We start from the raw sequence: 18,341 nt of genomic DNA on the forward strand, positions 1-18,341 counted from the left end.
GAACTCATATCTGAGTTTATGTAGGATACAGCCAGGGATGTTATCGGGTCCCATGGAGACTGTATTTTTTGCCTTTGAGAGGGCATTAAGGACCTGCTCCCTGGTGATGAGGGGAGGGGAGCAGGTGCTGAGGATGTCCTGGTTTACTGATGGGGGGTGGAACAGGGGGGTGAAGTTTTCACTGAACCTGTCTGCCAGCATATTGGCTATATCTATGGCATTTGTGTATGTGATGTTATTAACTACCAGTTCAGAGAAGATTTAGGTGTTACCTTTGAGATTGCGGACATATGTGAAAAAGGCCTTATGATTGTCCTTGGTGGATGTGGCCAATTTGTCTTATTTTCTTGTTCAGACAAAGGAGAGATTGCTTCCAACTTGGCACCTGCTCCTTCTTGACCCTGGACAGAAATTGTTTCCTTCTATATTCTGTTATAAACCCTTAGCACATACAAATAGTGATTTTAATATGTGTAAGATAGGTAGATGCCTATCCTTGTCATCACTGTAATGTATGTAGATATATTAGAAAAGATGACCAGTTTATGCATCCAGACACTAAAAGCATCTTTTACAATCTTTATGCTAACTGTGGTAGTTGTAACTTAGTGTACTGTACATGTTGTGAAGTTTGTAAAGCTTTCTACATCGGCAAAGCTAATCGATGTTTAACAGACCAGATCAGAGAGCACTTGTACAGTATAAATAAATGTGATGAGAAGAATGCTCGTTTTTAAACATGTAAAATGTGCAGGAACTGATCACTGGTTTAAGTTTATGGTTTTAGAACTATATAAGCCTGGATTGAGAGAGGGTGATGTTAAGACCCACACTGAATGTCTCAAGATAAAATGGATAACCATTTTACAAGCAACAAATGGGAAAGGGCTGAATGATTTTATTCCAATTAAGCCGCTACTCAGGTCATGTGACCTAAAACACTAATGTGTTTAAGCATGGTTAGAATGACTTAAGTTAGATCTGATTAAGTACCTAGTTTGGTATGAAAGCGCTCATCTCTTGTTTATTTTTTAGGTTTTTGTATTAAAATAGTTTTTACGTTATCTCTGCCTACCAGTTTATTTTATTTCATTTTATCTTGCTTTTATTGTTTAACTGGATGCGCTGGTTTTTGTTACAATTTCAAGAACTAAGCCAACAAGGAAATGTAGAAAGGTGATTTTACTAACAGGGATGACTGCAGACAGGGTGTATAGAAAATAGATGAGAGGGCTGGAATTTACTGGAGGAAATAAACAAAGAAACCAAGGTGTTAGGAACAAATAACCTGGGAGAGAAAGGTAACAGAGTGGAATGAAGCTAATCAGAAGTTTGGATTGCTGGTTATAGACTGCCTTCCTTTCTGGGGATTGATAAGATTATAGGAAAAGAGAAAGGGATGGGGAGTGTTAAGTAAAAGACCAACTCTAGGGGAGTTTTTAGTTGAGTCTAGAACAGAAGATGCTGTTTACAAGGGATAGTTAGTAGGGAATATAGAATATTGCATGTAAACTATAAGAGTCTAATTAGAGGACGCTGGAAAATATTGGGAGCAGAGAATGGAAGGACAGTGTGTAAAGAAACAGTGGGAGTGTGTGGGGCATCTGTATGGCTCGCAGCTATACAACAAAGTCCAGAAGGTTTGGGATTTTTTTCATGGAAGTGCTTGCACAGGTATTTTTATACTCCAAGCAGACTTCAAATAATTTTCATCAGGTAGTTAAGAAGTGTGGGAGGTATGATATGAAAAAGAGAAGTAATTGAGAACATGTTTTTTTTTTTTTTGGTGGGGGGTGTAATAAGTAGGCAGATTTTAAAAATTCCCTACAATGTGCCAGAAATGTTGGAATAACAAATGATCTGAGGTTGTCAGTTTTCATTTTATCCTCACATATGGGTTCGGATCCAATCCCTCGGATCTGACTTGGCCTTTGCAAAAGCTTGTGGCAACCAAAAAACTCTTGAGCACCTTACCCTACCCACAGCATCTCTCTCCCAATCCCCTAAGATCTCATTTGCTGCTTCGTGAAGACGTGGTCCTTCCAATAGCTCTAGGGCAGCTAAGTACAACACTCACTCAACCAGAAGACTCACAGAAGCTGAAGTGGAGAGGATGGTGAAGAAGATCCTCTGGACACAAGGTTTGCAAGGCCCCCTTTGGCTGCTGCCCCAAAGAGTCAGGAGTTTCTAATCTCATCATCCCCTGTTCAGATTCCTTCTCTGACTTCCCTGGAGGTTTTGGAGCCTTCAGAGCTGATCCGTCTAGTATTGTCTGCATTGCAGCTGAGGACCTTTCCTTCCTCAGCTCAGATCTCTGCTCTGAGTTCCTCAGGTAAGTTGGAGCTGGAGAGCTCTCGGGGTTGTGGTGGCCCAGTCGGGTCCAAGATGGTGGGACTGACTCTGAAGTTTTCAGAGCCATTGCTATCTCTTGGATCCTTGACTCAGATCAGTTCAGCTCCAACTTCAGTCTCGGGAGCACTGTCCTGTGGAATGGTGGGTGCCCGGATCCATAGGCATGACCATTCGGATCAGGGATCCTTCATTTCTCAGGGTCAAGTCAGCTTTCAAGGCTTTTCAAGAAGGCTATGTCTGCCTCAGCTGCACAGACAGTATCTCCCCCTTCGGATCCACAGCCATCTGCCTTGCAGATCCCACACTCAGTATCTCAACCAGTCCTCCCACAGGGACAGTGGGTCCACAAGCTCCAAGCTACCCAAGAGAGTTTCCCCTCATCTTCTGATACCTCCCTGGAACTCCCCACTGATGAGGTTCCTTGGAAGAGGAAGTGTAAGAGGAGGCACCTAGACTCCAAGGAGGAGTCCATCACCAAGTATACTGACCTCAAGGAAGGTGAGGGACCTCACGGTCACCTCCAGATGATGTTTCCTTTAAGGACATCTTAGAGATCTTGAAACAGAGAGGTGGCTGGAAGTCCAGCAATCCCTCATTGGAGGAGTAAGTGTACCTGGTAGCTTTTGGATCCAGACCATCTACCTCATGGGTGACCCCGCCTGCTGACGAGCTCATCGAATTGAACTCTCTGTGGGTGTGCGAGGCTTCAGATTCCACTGAACCTATCCCACAGAATGCAGATTAAATAATCACATCACTGGAAGACAAGACAGTTTGGTTGAAAGGTATTCCAGTAGATGTAGAACTTGTGGAAGAAAGTTCTACTATTCATCCTCCTAATAAGGATTTCAGGATGATGGCTAGATGTGAGAAGCATGTTTTCTCTTCAGCAACCTTTGCCTTGAGGTCTCTGAGTTATCTTTCCCATTTTACCAGATTGCATTGGGATCTGATCAAGGATCTGTCAGATAATCTCTCAGGAGCTGTATCTGTAGAGGTACAAGATTCTTTTACCTCCCAGCTAGCCACCCTGCATGCTATCACAAACTCCTCCATGAGGCTCATTTTGCATGTGGCCAAAGGGGCGAGTAGAGCTGTGGTTTCATGTAAATCTATGAGGAGACAGGCCTGGATGCTTTTGTGCGACTTTGTTGAGCCCTTTAAATCTTTGTTCGTCTATGCTCCCTTTGACAGCACTTCCTTGCTTGGCCCAAAAGTCAGAGATGCACTGTCCCGGTGCAAGAAAGATGGGAAAACCCTTTCTGCCATGGGAGTGTGTTTTTTCACTCCCCAGAGGCCATATTCAAAAAAAATCAGAGGAGCAAGCATATGGTGAAAGTTCCCCCAGGGGCAGAGGAGGGAACAATGATTGAAGAAGCCACCTCCATGGCAGAGAAGCTCAGCATCATCAAGGGTCAAGAGATAAGTTCTTTGGGAAACCCTTCCAGTGCTCCTGAATGGAGGCCTGATTGCTCTTCTCTTAAGTTCTTTGGGAAACCCTTCCAGTGCTCCTGAATGGAGGCCTGATTGCTCTTCTCTTAAGTTCTTTGGGAAACCCTTCCAGTGCTCCTGAATGGAGGCCTGATTGCTGTTCTCTGGAGGCATTTAGGGGTCATCTATCCCTGTACCAGAGATCCTGGCTGAACATAACAAATGACAAATGGGTGCAGAGGATACTATATACGCTTTTCCTGTCCAATACCCCAGAACAAACAACTCCCAGATGTTCCACCCAGTCAAAGGGAGCAAGCAGCTATTCGGATACAAAAGCTGCTAGACAAGAGTTTTCCAAGAAGTCCCACCAGACCAGAGGGGATCTGGTACTTGCTCAAGGTTCTTTTTGGTACCAAAAAAGACAGGGACTGGAGACCAATTTTAGATCTCAGCAGATTGAGCACATCAGTTCAGCGGTGCAATTCCGGATGGTCACGGATCAGTCCATTCTTCCATTCTTGGAAAAGGACGATTGGATGTGCTCAGTAGACCTTCGGGATATAAAGGCAGACAGGTGATCCAGAAGTCATTTACACATCCAGGTGGGAGCCAGTCACTGTCAGTTCAGAGTGCTACCGTTTGGTCTCAATACAGCCCCCAAAATATTCACCAAGTGTATGGCAGTAGTAGCAGCTCACTTGAGACAGCAAGGATTCCAGGTGTTTCCATAGTTAGATGACTGGCTCATAACTGCCTTGACCAGGCATCTGCTTCTAGAAGTAAGAGACATGGTACTTCAAACTTGTTCTGTGTTAAATATTACAATAAATTACAAAAAGTCATACCTAGACCCCCTCTCAAGAGTTGGACTTCATAGTAGCAAACATAAACACAGTCGAGGTGATGGCACGTCTTCCATCATCAAGAGTGGTGACCATAAGAAGTGAAGTCAGAGAGCTGCTACACAATTCAAGAGTATCTGTTTGAACAGTACTTCAGGCCTTAGGTTCTATGGCAGCAGCAATAATACTAATTTCACTTGCGAGATTCCAAATGAAAATTTTACAATAGCTTCTCGCAGTACAATGGTCTATCGTTTACCAACCCATCTCAGCCCCAATAAGAATTACGAACACTTGCAAGAAGGCTTTGTCCTGGTGGATTCAATCAGATCTGCTTATACAAGGTCGTTCTTTGTTCCCCCTCTCCCCAAGGCCATAGTGATCATGGACACTTCCCAGATTGGGGGGGGGGTATTATCTGGGAAAAACAATCCAAGGCACACTGTCTATACAGGAGGCCAAGTCACACATAAATGTGCTAGAGATGAAAGATGTGCTACTAGTGTTGCAAGCCTTTCAGAATGCTCTCCCTCTGGGGACAGTTGCAAATTTAGTTATATAACATCTCAGTAGTCTGCTACATCAACAAGCAAGGGGGAACCAGATCATACCCTTTATGTCGAGAAGCACTCAGAGTGTGGCAGTGGGCTGTCTCAGCAAACCACTTTCTAGTAGCAATGCACATTCTGGCAAAATCCATCATGTTTGCAGACAAGTTGAGCAGAGCCATCATTATGCCTCACGAGTGGTCCCTCCATCAGAAAGTAGTGGAAAGTATATTCCGGAAGTGGGGCCAGCCTTGGTGCGAACGTTTTGTGTCCCCTCAAAACAATAAATGCAGCAAATACTTTGCCATGATCCCCCCAATAGGGTAGTCCCCGAGTCTCCTATATGCCTTTCCACCAACTCCCTTGATTCCCAAATGTCTTCAGAAAGCAAGCAGGTTGAAGAGAGAAGTAATCCTCATTGCCCCATATTGGCCTTGTCAAATCTGTTTTCCCTTTTTTTGGCCTCAACTACAGAAGAGACCATGGATTATGGATTCAATTCCAGATCTCTTGTCACGTCCAACAGGAATGCCTCATCCGAACATCCAAAGTCTCAAGCTGACATCTTGGTATCTCCAGCTCCGTTGATAGCCAATATATGCTCTCTTCCCCGGTACGTTATATTCTGTTATCCTCCCATAAACCATCTACAAGGAAGTTGTACAATAGTAAATGGAGGAGAGTCATACATTGATTTCAACAAAACGATGTTGACCCTTTTTCTGCTCCTATACATGCTATACTAGAGGTTTTAGCACAGCTTTATTTAATGAGGGGGCAGCCTATTCTACAATAAAAGTGCAGCTAGCTGCAATTTTAAATGTTCACATCGGATTTGACGGTTCCTCCCTCACTTCACGTAAGCTGTGCAAAGCATTCTTGTGAGGAACTCTATTACATAAGCCCCCTTATAAAGATCCTTCACCACTCTCGGACTTAAATTTGGTATTACATAGGTTCATAGGTTGGTACTAGGCTATTGGCCGTAGGGCCTATACAAGCCTAGCCATAACAATTCCCTGGATATTTCTTCCCACAATATTTACTTCTCTGGACCCCTGTCTAGCAGGGCGACTGACATAACCCCCGGGGTGAATTTCCTATCTCCCATCCAATCATCAAGGTTTCTTTTGAAGAGGGCCAAGGAGACGCTGTACTCGACATGTATGGGCAGTCTATTCCAGAGTATGGGCAGTCTCTTGGTCAGGAACCTATCCTTTCAGCATGTTTTGTTCATTGTGATGACAAGGTTTAGATCCCTGGAGCGTATGGCTCTGAGGGATTGGGATTTCTTTAAGTGGAGCATGTCCAACAGCTCAGAGTTTGACATGGTCGTGTATGTTAAGCAGAAATCGCCTCTGAGTAGACGATATGCCACAGAGTATAGCTGGAGTTTTTTTTAGACGGTCAGCATATGGCATCTGCTTTAGGCCTGTGATTCTTTTAGTGAGGTATTTCTGTGGCCTTTCCAGCTGTTGCAGATGTCTTGTGAGGTACATACCAAACGGGTCATTATACTCTATAATGGGTCTAATGAGGGATGAGTACAGTGGGACATTGACCTCCTTTTTTCAGGATGAAAAGCCCTTAGTGATGAGGTGTGCCACATAGATAGATTTCCTGACTGTTGTGGTGATGTGGTTATTGAAAGTGAGACCACTGTCCACCTGTGTCCCTAAGTCTCTCATCACACTTTCGATGTTTAGTGTACTGCCACCTATGTGGTAATTCATGGGTACATGTTTTTTTTCCAGAGGGGATAACTATACATTTCTTGGCATTAAGCTTGAGCCCATGGCTCTGGCACCAGGCATCTGTTTCTGTAAGGCCCTTTTGTAGAATATCCACATCATTTAGGGATTCAATAATGGCTCCCAGTGTGCAGTCGTCTGCAAACTTTGTTAGCCAGAGTCCCTTAGTGTTGGCCTGTACTTCAGAGAAGTAGATGCCAAACAAGAGTGGCCACAGGACTAAACCCTGAGGTACTCCACTTGTCACTTGTCTGGAGCTGGATTTGGAGTTGGATACTTTTACAGTCTGGGTTCTGTCAGTAAGCCAGTTGGCAACTCATCGAGTGAAGTAGGGATTTATGCCCAGCTTAGTAAGTTTATCTATGATTCCATAGTGGGGTATGGTGTCGAAGGCCTTGGCAAGGTCCAGATAGGCTGTGTGGACCACCTTACCCTCGTCTACAGCTCTGGAGACTGATTCAAAGAAGTCAATCAGATTCAGGATACAAGTTCGGCCCTTCACAAACCCAAACTGGGTGGGGTCCAGTGTTTGAAGATTGCCAATGTCTTTGTTTATAAGTTCCATGATAATGCATTCCATGCCCTTGCAGAACAGGCTTGTCAGACTGATGGGACGGTAGTTCCCGGGATCCAAGGCGGATCCCCCCTTGTGGAGTGGGATAACTCTAGCTGTGCGCCACTCAGTGGACACAAAGCCTGAGGTAAGGCTATGATTAAACATGACACTTAGGTGAGGTGCCAATTCATTTTGTAGTTCATGTAGTACACAGCCTGGGATGTCATCTAGTCCCATGGATGCTGTATTCTTAGCTTTGGAGAGTGCGGTTTCTACCTGTGTGGCCATGATTACTGCAATTTGGCAATCTTTTGGTATTGAGATGGGCCCTTTAGGGGGTGAGAGGGGGGTGAAGTTGGCACTAAATCGATATGCCAGGATATTGGCAATATCCTTGGGATCAGTATATTTAATGCCATTCCGTTGTAGCTCAGAGCATATTTGAGCATTGCCATTTAGATTCTTGACATAAGTATAGAATGCCTTGTGGTTGTCTTTGGAATCTTTGGCAATTTTATTTTCGTAACTAGCTTTTGAGGATTTTATGAGGGATCTCAGCTTCTTACTGAGGCTGGTGAGGGAGTTTTTTGCATCCTGGGATTTTCCTCTTTTCTGCAACAGTTTCTTCCTTCTGTTGTATAGTTTGTTTATAGCAGGGGACCACCAGATTGGCTTCCTTTTTTTGGAGAAGAGCATCTTGGTTCTATTTGGGATGGCATGATTCATGCACAAGTGGATGTGCTCGTACAGTGCCTTAGTGTAGGATTCTGCAGTCGAACTTTCAGATCCCGTCTGCATGGGTGTCGTGAAGTTTGTCACTTCTGACTTCAGTAGCATGAAGTTGGCTTTGGAGAAGTTTTTTAAGGAGGTTTCCTTACTGGGGGGTGGGATGTGGATGTCAAGGGTGATTTGCTTATGGTCAGACCTGACCAATGAGGGCGTGACCACTGGTGTGGAACATCTATCTCCCATGTTGGTAATGACCAGGTCTAGGATATTGGAGCCCCTGGTGGGACAATGGATTAGTTGAGCCAGGGCATTGGAATTTATGAATTCCAAGAACCGTTGGGAAAAGGAGTTGGTACCCGAGTAGTTTTCCCAGTTAATGGCAGGGTAGTTGAAATCACCCAGTATTAGGGTGTTTGGTTGTATCTTAATATTTTCCAGTATGTTTAGAAAGGTGTAGTGAAAATCTTGGGGCATGGTGGGGGATCTGTTGCAAGCTACAGTTTGGATTGCAGTCTTACCTAGTGTTAGTTGCACCTGGAGAATTTCAGATGCATTGTGTTGGGCAACTAGCCTGGAGGCGTGAATATCCTTGGTGAATTAGTGTTTCGGTCTTGGTTTTGTGGCCGAAAAGTGTGGTAAGAGTTGTAGCCTGGTATTGCAGGGGTGCTCTCTGGAGCCTTGAACCAGGTCTCAGTTACTGCACAGATATCAATGTTCTCCATTTTTAGAAGTGCCTCGAGAGAGTGCATTTTGAGGTTTAGACTTCTAGCATTGAGTAGCATTGCCTTCAGATTTTGCATGCTTGTATCCGTTATGGTGGTGTTTTTTTCCTTTGAACTTTGCCTAAAAAAGACACTATAGGAGTGGCAAGAGCTTTAGCCAGTAACCTGAATCCCAGGGGTGACAGGTGCAGACCATCTCTGGCAAAGCATCGTGGTTTGTTGATCATGTCTTCCCAGGCAGACAGATACTGGATCCCCTTTGAATGACACCAGAAGCTTAGCCAATTGTTGAAGTCAATCATTTTGTCCTTATACTGTGGTATCATTCTGGGCAAAGGCAGTATGTTACTCAGGGCTAGGGTCATACCTGCCTGGGCCACATGATCCAAGAGCTCTTCCATGTCTCTTTTCATGTAGTCCAGGGAGGTACGTCTCAAGTCATTCACTCCAGCATGGACAATGACAGAGTCCTATTTGTACTTGTTGTGGAGTGACTTGAGTGCAAGCATTATGTGGCGGATCCTGGCACCCAACAGGCAGCTGACTGTAATTTTCTCCTTGTTCGGCCTGGTGAGTGAGACATTAGTGTGCCTGACTATAGAGTCACCTATGACTAAAGTGTTGGGTACATTGTCTTGCCTTAGGGGCTGTTGTTCGGTGGCACACTGGTGTTGTGAGCTGTGTGTCACTTTGGTTGTGACTGGTGTTTGTTTGCATTTCAGCTTCGGAGGTCCTTGTTGCTTGGGCAGGTTAATGTTAAGAGCCTCCGCATATGTGGGTTTAGTGTTACTATGTGTGGGGGTTGATGGTGTAGATTTTGAAGGGCTATGAGTTGCTTGAGGTGTAGTGCAGGTGTTAACCTTCTCCTCTTGACTATCTAGCACAATCTTGGCCGGAGAGAGCTTTGCTTCCAGTTTGGCTATGTAAGTACATCTCTCACAGGTTGTAGTTTTGGGTGGTAGAAGGAGAGGATTGTCTGTGTACATGAGGCAGTTGCCGCATTGCCCCAGCATGCCCAGATTCACCAGGTGGACAGGATAAATCACCGGAAGCTGACCCTTGGACATGCCTGTTTAGGTGCTTTTTTTGTAAAGTTTAAGAGCTGTTTTCCCTTACCTTTGCAAGGTACTTTGCAATTATAGGCTGTTTAGTGCCTACAGTTAATTTCTCCTTATTGACAAGGAGAGTTGAGTGCTTGTATCAGTTTCAGGCTTCCTAGTGCTTTCCAGCAGGTTCTAGAGCAAGTGCTAGTCACATGGGGTTCAGATTTTAGTGCTACTACTGAGAAACCAGCTAGTTCTAAGGGAAAATTTGAAGAGCAGACTTTCTGACACATGGAATAGTTTAACTGTAGCCTCGCAGTGCTGCACAATGCGAAAAATGTGCAAACACATGCGTTTTTTAGCCAGAAAAGTTGAAAGGGATAGAAATCAACCCCAAAAGGCTAATAAAATTACAATTTCAGAGCTGGAAACCACTCCTCTAGCGTTAGATAGGCAGTACAATGCTCACCACTCCCAATGGTAAGCAGTAGGACTTCCCTCTACCACAGCAAGGTCTGGATAGCTCTGAACACAGAAAATAAATTCCGATACAAGCAAAGCCTGAGATATGAACTGGCTAGGAAAGGTGGGAAACGAGCAAACAAGATAGTATTTTTTTGTTGTTGTTAAAACAGGCTAAACAATGCAATAATACAGTAAATAAACACAGAAAAGACTAACACACTTGAGTGTGTAGTCCTAAACAGTAAATGCAATTAAAACTCTACAAAATTAGCAATTTAAAACTTTTTTAAATGAAGCAAGGCAAGTGCACAACTGAAAAACAATTTAAGAGGCTGTAATACAGTAGAATAAGTAGCTAGTCTACATATACAGAGAAGTCTATATATACAGAAAAGCAGCTAAAACACACAAACAATTCAGATGCAGTGCAACCTAGAACACTTGAGTTGTAGCAGTATTAGGGCAATTACAGTTATAATAAATGCTGTAAAATATACTCTATATTTCCAAAATGTTTGAGAAGCACAGTCAGAACACAAGGAGATTCAGGCATTTTTTTTTTTTTTTGAAATGGAAAAAGGAGAAACAGAAAATTATGCAGCCTCCTTTTGAACCAGCGGCTACCTGTCAACTTAAATTTCTCTCTTGGAAAACCATTTTCTTCATAGCCATCATGTCTGCAAGAAGAATTTCTGAGATTCAGGCTTTATCATTCTAACTGCCATACTTGGTCTTCCACAAAGACAGGGTCACGTTACATACTAATCCTTCATTCTTACCGCAGATAGTTTCAGAGAATACTATCAACCAGTCCATTAATCTACCAGTTTTCTTTCCAAACTTCATCAATAAAGGAGAATACGTGTTGCATTTATTAGATGTTCATAGACAACTATGTTTTTACCTTCAGAGAACAAAGAACATAAGGAAACAGAGTCAATTGTTTGTCTCCTTCTCAGAAAACAAAAGTCACTGTAGCTAAATGGATTATAGACTGCATATCTTTTATTTACAAGAGACGATGTTTGGAGCTCCTGAGAACTGTTTACACTCATTTCACCAGAGCCATGGCTAACGCTTCAGTTTTTCAGGCCAGAGTGTCGTTGGATGAGATTTGAGCAGCAGTGACCTGGGCTACTCCTCATACTGTCATTACTCATTACAAGCTGGACTTGATCTCTAGGGGTAGGGCCTTTTTTGGTTCAATGGTTCTAAAGAATGTCCTTTCATAAGGCCACTCAGGAAAAAGGTAGCTGGGGACTCTGTTCTTTATGTGAGGATAAAATGAAAAGTGACAACATCAGATAAAATAGTTATGTACTCACTATAACCTTCCATGTGTGCTGTCCATTTTCATTTTTTCCTTAACAACCAACCCACCATCCCTCTGTCCCTTTTTTGTTTTTGTGGATGAGCGAGTTGACCAAAATTTTTATTATTGACCTAAATTTGATAATTGGTTATTGCATAAGCCAGAAATGGTCTTAACCTTAGCTAAGGTGTTTTTCTATTCGACCATTTATCTATTGTTACCAGCAAACAAGATCTGAGGGGATTGGGAGAGAGGCACTGTGGGTAGGGTAAGGTGCTCCAGAGCTTTTTGGTTGCCACAAGCTTTTGCAATGGCAGAATCGGATCTGATGGATTGGATCCAAACCCATATGTGAGGAAAATATAAAAATGAACAACACAGATGGAATGTTATGGTGAGTACATAACTATTTTGTTTTAACTATGGAAAATATTCGTTTGGGCTGGGATATAGGATCTGATTGTCCAAATGTAGTAAGGCCTTACTAGATTTAATGCTATTGCTGCCAAAAAAGCAATTACTAGAAAATGGAAATCAAAATCTAAACCGACCGGAAATGAAGTATTGAATATTATAAAGGAGATAAAATAAGTGAGGGTGAGGTATTTAGAAAGGGAGAGGAGCAAAGTTTATAGAAATAACTGGAATCTGTAGAACAATGCTTAAATGTTAAAGATGATGAATGATGTTTAAGGGAAGGCAGGAATTGAGGAAATTATGTAATGAAGTGAATGAAAATTTTTAAAAAAGAAAACATGCATGTTGTATCATATGGTTTGTTTTCCTTTCTGTTGATGTTATTTGTACTTGTATTTTAAAATGTGATGATTCAGTAATGATGTTTAAAAATGATTATGGTGATGCAACATAGAGCATCTTGTTTTTGATAAAAAAAGAAATTGAACTGCTTTCACAAGTACACATTTGTGTAGTTGAATTACTACAGCCTCCAAGTACTGTATTTACTGATGTGTTGTGGTTCTACTCTGTATAGTTAGATGAATACAGCATTGACTCATTCAATGTCCAGCTTCACAGTGCATACAAGGTAAACAGGTTTTGATGATTCAGAGCTAAAAAGATAACGGGGAAGCAGTATGTAGTATTTCCTGTCAATTAAAAAAATATATATTGCTTTCACAAGTGAACATTTGCATACTTATGTTAATACATCCTCCAAATCATGTACTTTGTACACTTGAATGAAAACAACATTCAACCTTGCAAGGATCAACATCAATGAACAATCAAGGTGTTCTACAATATAATTTTTTTCTCTCTCAAGAGTGTTATGACAGCTTTTTTTCTTTAGGATTCTTTAGAATTTACATCCTGAAATGCTGCTGCATTAAAATTTGAATAATTAGTTCAACACCACTGAAGCACAGCATGCACGTTTAAGTTGTCAGAAAGAGAGTGTTAGTGGGTAAGAAGATAGTGGCAATTTTGTTTTCACTTTCTCATGGCAAAATGCATTTTCTCATTACAGTTCATAAAATAAGCATAAATAATCTCATTATGTTCATGAAGTAATTTTCTGTTGTCCTGCAAATCATATCAATCTTTTATTCATTTGCTTACTAGCCTGACACAGCAACTGTGCAGATGACACAGTGTGTTATGCTTGTGCATGGCAGCACAAAACTGATAAATCATTGGCAATGTAAGTTGCCAGAAACATTTTTATAAGCATTAACATAACTTAAATGGACCATGTTTTGTTAATGTATTACATCCACAAAATGTATCAAAATTAGAAAAAAAAACAAAAAACACAGCCTACAAAAATAAAGTCGTGGACAGGGTATAAAAAGCAATATTTAGCATTAGGAGGTGTAGGTTGTTCAGTAATTACCCACCTACACTTCTCTTAGGCATTCTGCCTTTACCCTCATGATCTGACAAATACTGAACAATCCCCATCCAAATACTAAGTCATAGTTTAAATAACATCCCTGCAGTTACAGTTAAGAAAAAAAAATAAAATGCTGCTAATATTCTTTTATTCTTCAGAAACAGCTTGATATACTGGGGAAATTGTTCTGTGGTTATGAGGGTTAATTTATAGGGACTGTGGATGGTTTAGCTTTCTTCTTTGTCTGATTAAATAAAATATGATGTATGATACTAAAATATTATACAATTCTGGTCTTGCTAACTTCCCTGCTTTCTATACATTACCCCTTTAACAGTCATTCTGTGCTACCGGTCAAGGCAGCCATTTTTAATACATTTTACTCCACCATTTTACATCATGCCATCATATAGTATAATTTTCCTTCCTTTTGTGAGGCACAGTATTAAATATATTGCTAAAGTCCAGATTTGCCACATCCTTTATTCCATGTACAAACATTCCCTTAGAAACAATAAGGAATGTAGAACTGTTTTTTTTTTCTTTTAATACAATTTATATGTGATTATTTGTTTATTTAAAAGTGTCTGTGAGGACCATATATCTTATCATTGAAAGTTTAATCATCTAAAAAATCTGTGATTGTACAAAATTCTAAATGAAATCAATACAATAGCAGTATCTGACAGAATTGACCAGTGATGTGCTTAAACATGTCACAGAAAGTAGTAACTTAGGTATATTCTGCTTAAGATGTATTATAAAATGTAATGTATGGATATGGATCGGTAACCAGATTAATTAACTGTGTCAAGTTTATGAGGATGGCATAAATTTCTTGATCAATGCTGCTGTGGCAATCTTTTTTCCCCTTAGCCTCCCTCCCCCACTAATTACCAACCTTTTTCCTATGGAACTGGAACCCATTCATTTCTTAGTGCGCAGAGGCTGTAGATCTGCTAGAGCAAAAGCTATCCAAAGGGATCATCATTCATGCAGACTTTGAGGAGTTTGTGCTCTCAGTGATATCCTGGCAATGAGAGCATTTGGGTACATCTGTACACCATACTTGGGTGTTACATAGGGCAGTGGCGTCACTCTGGGGGCTCACAATACCCCAACAATATGCAGCTTCCCATACTATTGGTAATGAGAGTTACCACCAGGAGGTATTAAGCCAAAGGTTCGTTCCCATCCCAAAATGCCCACTGCAGCTCTATCTCTCTTCTGAGGGATTGTAGATATATGCATCACTCTCCATACTTACCCACCACCCAGGATGGAGCACCCATCCTCAACTGCCAGTGCCATCAAGCACCTGAACCACTAATCAAATGTGGGTCACCTGGATTGTAGTCAGGGATTAATCCCTCTATACTACAGCACTGGTTATACTATGGCAAACTTTTTTGATGATTTACATTTGGATTATTCTCTTTATTGCATCACTTATGCATCATGTTACAGGCACTGGATCATTTAGGGTTGTTTATGCACTTAACTGAACAGAGGCATTTTTTAAACTTTGTCAAAGTGGTTACATAGCTATGAAATGGTGTTAAACAAAGCCTGATTGTGGCATACTGTGTTGTGGTTTTACTTTCAGTTTATATTGCCATTCAGTTTGCACTTAGGCTGTATAAAACATAGAACAGTGAAGTTCTTAACTCTATCCTAGTGAATTCTTGAAAGTTATCCCAAATCAGAAGCTACATAATTTCTATGTATTTCACTTTGTGTCATGGACTAACCTGTCAGTCCCAAGCATTACCGAGCTATATGGGAGGGGGGGGGGGGTCAGTTAAATTCTTACAGTGATAGACAATTTTATATCTTGTTTCTGTATAATGCAAAATAATTATTATCAGAAAAGTACTGAGTGTGCTTTACCTTTTTTTCTAGTCAAATGCCACTGGACCTACTACAATATACAAGTTTTCAGATTCACAGTTGTCTTCATTCCAAAGCTTAGTAGTTGTTACAGACATACTTTACTGTATGGCAGGAATTTATGGTGTTCTCCATTTCATATATTTCTATTTGTGGAGTATTGTAAGTAACCGTGCATCAAAGTAGATGCCTTTTTTATTATAAGCATGATTCATGTGTGCTTATGTTGCCATAACTTGTTATTGTAAAATATGATATTTCAAAAGGCTTTAGATCCTGACTAGTCTTTTATTGTTATTTGGGTAACCTGTACTAAATATTTAGTTACTTTCAAGTGGATGTCATTCAAAGTTTTTGCTTTATTCAGTTTCTCAAGAAATGCATGTGAGTATAGTATAGTAATAGATATTTTTCTACATCACTAGTTCCCATAGGAGCTAGAAGTTTTGTAGCCTTTATCAGCTTCTTCTGGTTCTAGGTTTAGGAGGTGAGCTTCACCTCACCTTCTCTTAATGTTCATCATTAGATCACTGTTGCAGTAACCCAAGCTGTATGGATAATATCCTGCCAAGGATATAACAGACACCCTGCATTCAAAAGTTTCAGAGCACCTTTCACACGTCCTAACCATTGAGAGGTTCAAGAAGAGATGCATAAAATCAGAGGTTAGGACACCAAATGTTCTGAATTTTCTTGCTATCAAAGAGTGCTCTTCTTGCAGACTTTGAGTTATCGATGGTTGGCTAGCATTTTATCAAGGCTGGGCAGATAAGTGACCTTTTAGGGAAATCCTTCCACCTACTTAGGTTTCTGAGTAAAAGTCTACTATAGCCAGAATAAATGATTTGTTTCAGTGGGAACACAGTGACATGTCAGTGTCTCAGAAAAAATATTCTAATTATTAAAGTGGGATTTTCCTGAGCCTGCAGCTGTTCCTCCTGTCCCAGCAGTTTAGAGCATGTTTACCTAACAGTCTGCAGCATATCTGACAGTCAGCGCTCTGCCCCTAAGAAGTCAGACAGGTTGTATAAGGTCCCTCACACCCACAAGTATCTGGTTTCTGATCCCAAATCAGACCTTGCAGTTATTTATTTGGCAAAGCCATCTGTTGCCAAACATCTGGTCAATGCTAAACCTATTCTTTCTTACAAAGATGGGAAAGCTTATGATTAATTGGGGGGGGGGGGGTTATTATTCTGATACTTTAACCTTTAGAATTCTAAACTGTTAGGTTCATATATTAAAATTTCTACAGGAGTATTTTGAGTATATGAAGACTTTTAACTACTAACTGCACTTCTTCAGAATTTAAAGCATTTTGAATTATTTTAATATTTTCTGTCTCTCAGGTAACCAAACACTTATTAAAGTGTTCTTGTGACTTTGCTGATAATGCAGAGGGTTATGCGAAGGTTTGCTTGGTTACATTCTGCTTACTTACTAGATGTCAAAACTGAGATTTTGAATTTTCTCCTTCATAAAGGAATGTGTTGTTTGGCCCTTCTGCTGCTGAGGTCCTTAAAAGATATGATGAAAAAGGGAAGTTAATTCAGAGGATACCCAGATTTTTCAACCATCATGTTCTAAATTTAGTAAGAACCTTTCTTCCTGAATAGAAAACAAAAACAAAACAAACATTCTCAACAAGATACAAGAAAAACAGACTTAAAATATAATGGCAGGAGGTTCAAAGAAATATTAGGAACCTCCCTTAATCAAGGACAGTCCAAAAAGTCCAAATATCTGTCTGTCCTTTCAAAAATGACCCCTTACCCATGCTGACAATACATTACATCTTTCTCAGGATCTAGGTGTCCATTTTCATCAGTGGCATCAGATAATCTCAGTGAAGTAGGTTTTGAGAATCAGTCAGCAAGGATACAGATTGCAGTGGGAGTCCCTTTTTCCTTTTCAGGAGATACCTGCTCATCCTGCAAGTCAAACTTCGCTGTTTCAACCATTCTTGGAGCAAATATTGTCTTCATGGGTCTTAGAACCATTGCCCCCAGTCAAACAGGGAAAGGATTTTATTCATTAATTTTCCTATTTCCAAAGGAGGAAGAAACTTTTAAACCAGTCCTAGACCACTCTTTTCTCGGTCTTTATTACAAAGTCCCAAAGTTCAAAATGCTATTTCTTCAATCTGTGTTACCCCCAATACCACCCTTCAGTTTTTGGTAACATTATGATAAGACTTCCAAGATTGCTAGTCACTAATTAAAAGCTTAATTTCAGTTCTCCCAGTGTGAAAACAGGAACTGAGAAATAAGGCCCACTGAAATTGTCAGTTTAGGTAAAATTCAGTTACTGGCTAGTAAGTACACTGCCTGGATGCTGGCAAAGAAAGAAAAGCTTCAGCTTTGCTACAGTAGATAGCTTCCAATAATTTAGATAAAAAAATGTAAATCAAATGTACTCAGAGGTGATTAAAATAAATGAAACATTGAAGAAATATATCAGCTCACATAACAAAAGCTTGGAAATATAGAAGAAACTTTAGCTATTCATATAAACTGATAAAAACTGCAAAAATCCGAAGGTGAAATGAAGAAAAAGCTGGCTGAGGTATGTGACTTCTCAAGAAGAGCTTTTTAAAAAATAGAATTAGAAGGCAAAGCACATAGAGAAAACCTTGGATATGTTCAGCATATTGATCAATGCTGCAGTAGCTTTAGCTGTATGGGTTATATCCTGCCAAGGATATAACAGTCGACCACCTTCCAAAGCTTCAAGGCACCTTTTAAGCACTCAAACCATTAGGCAGCTTGGGTTGAGCTGACTACAAAGACAGGTTTGAACTCCATGCTATTTAGACCTTTCCGGTCATTGAAGAGAGTGCTGT

This window comes from Protopterus annectens, chromosome 1.part1 (assembly GCF_019279795.1).
Source record: "Protopterus annectens isolate FY-2018-M chromosome 1.part1, PAN1.0, whole genome shotgun sequence".
Lineage (NCBI taxonomy): Eukaryota > Metazoa > Chordata > Ceratodontiformes > Protopteridae > Protopterus > Protopterus annectens.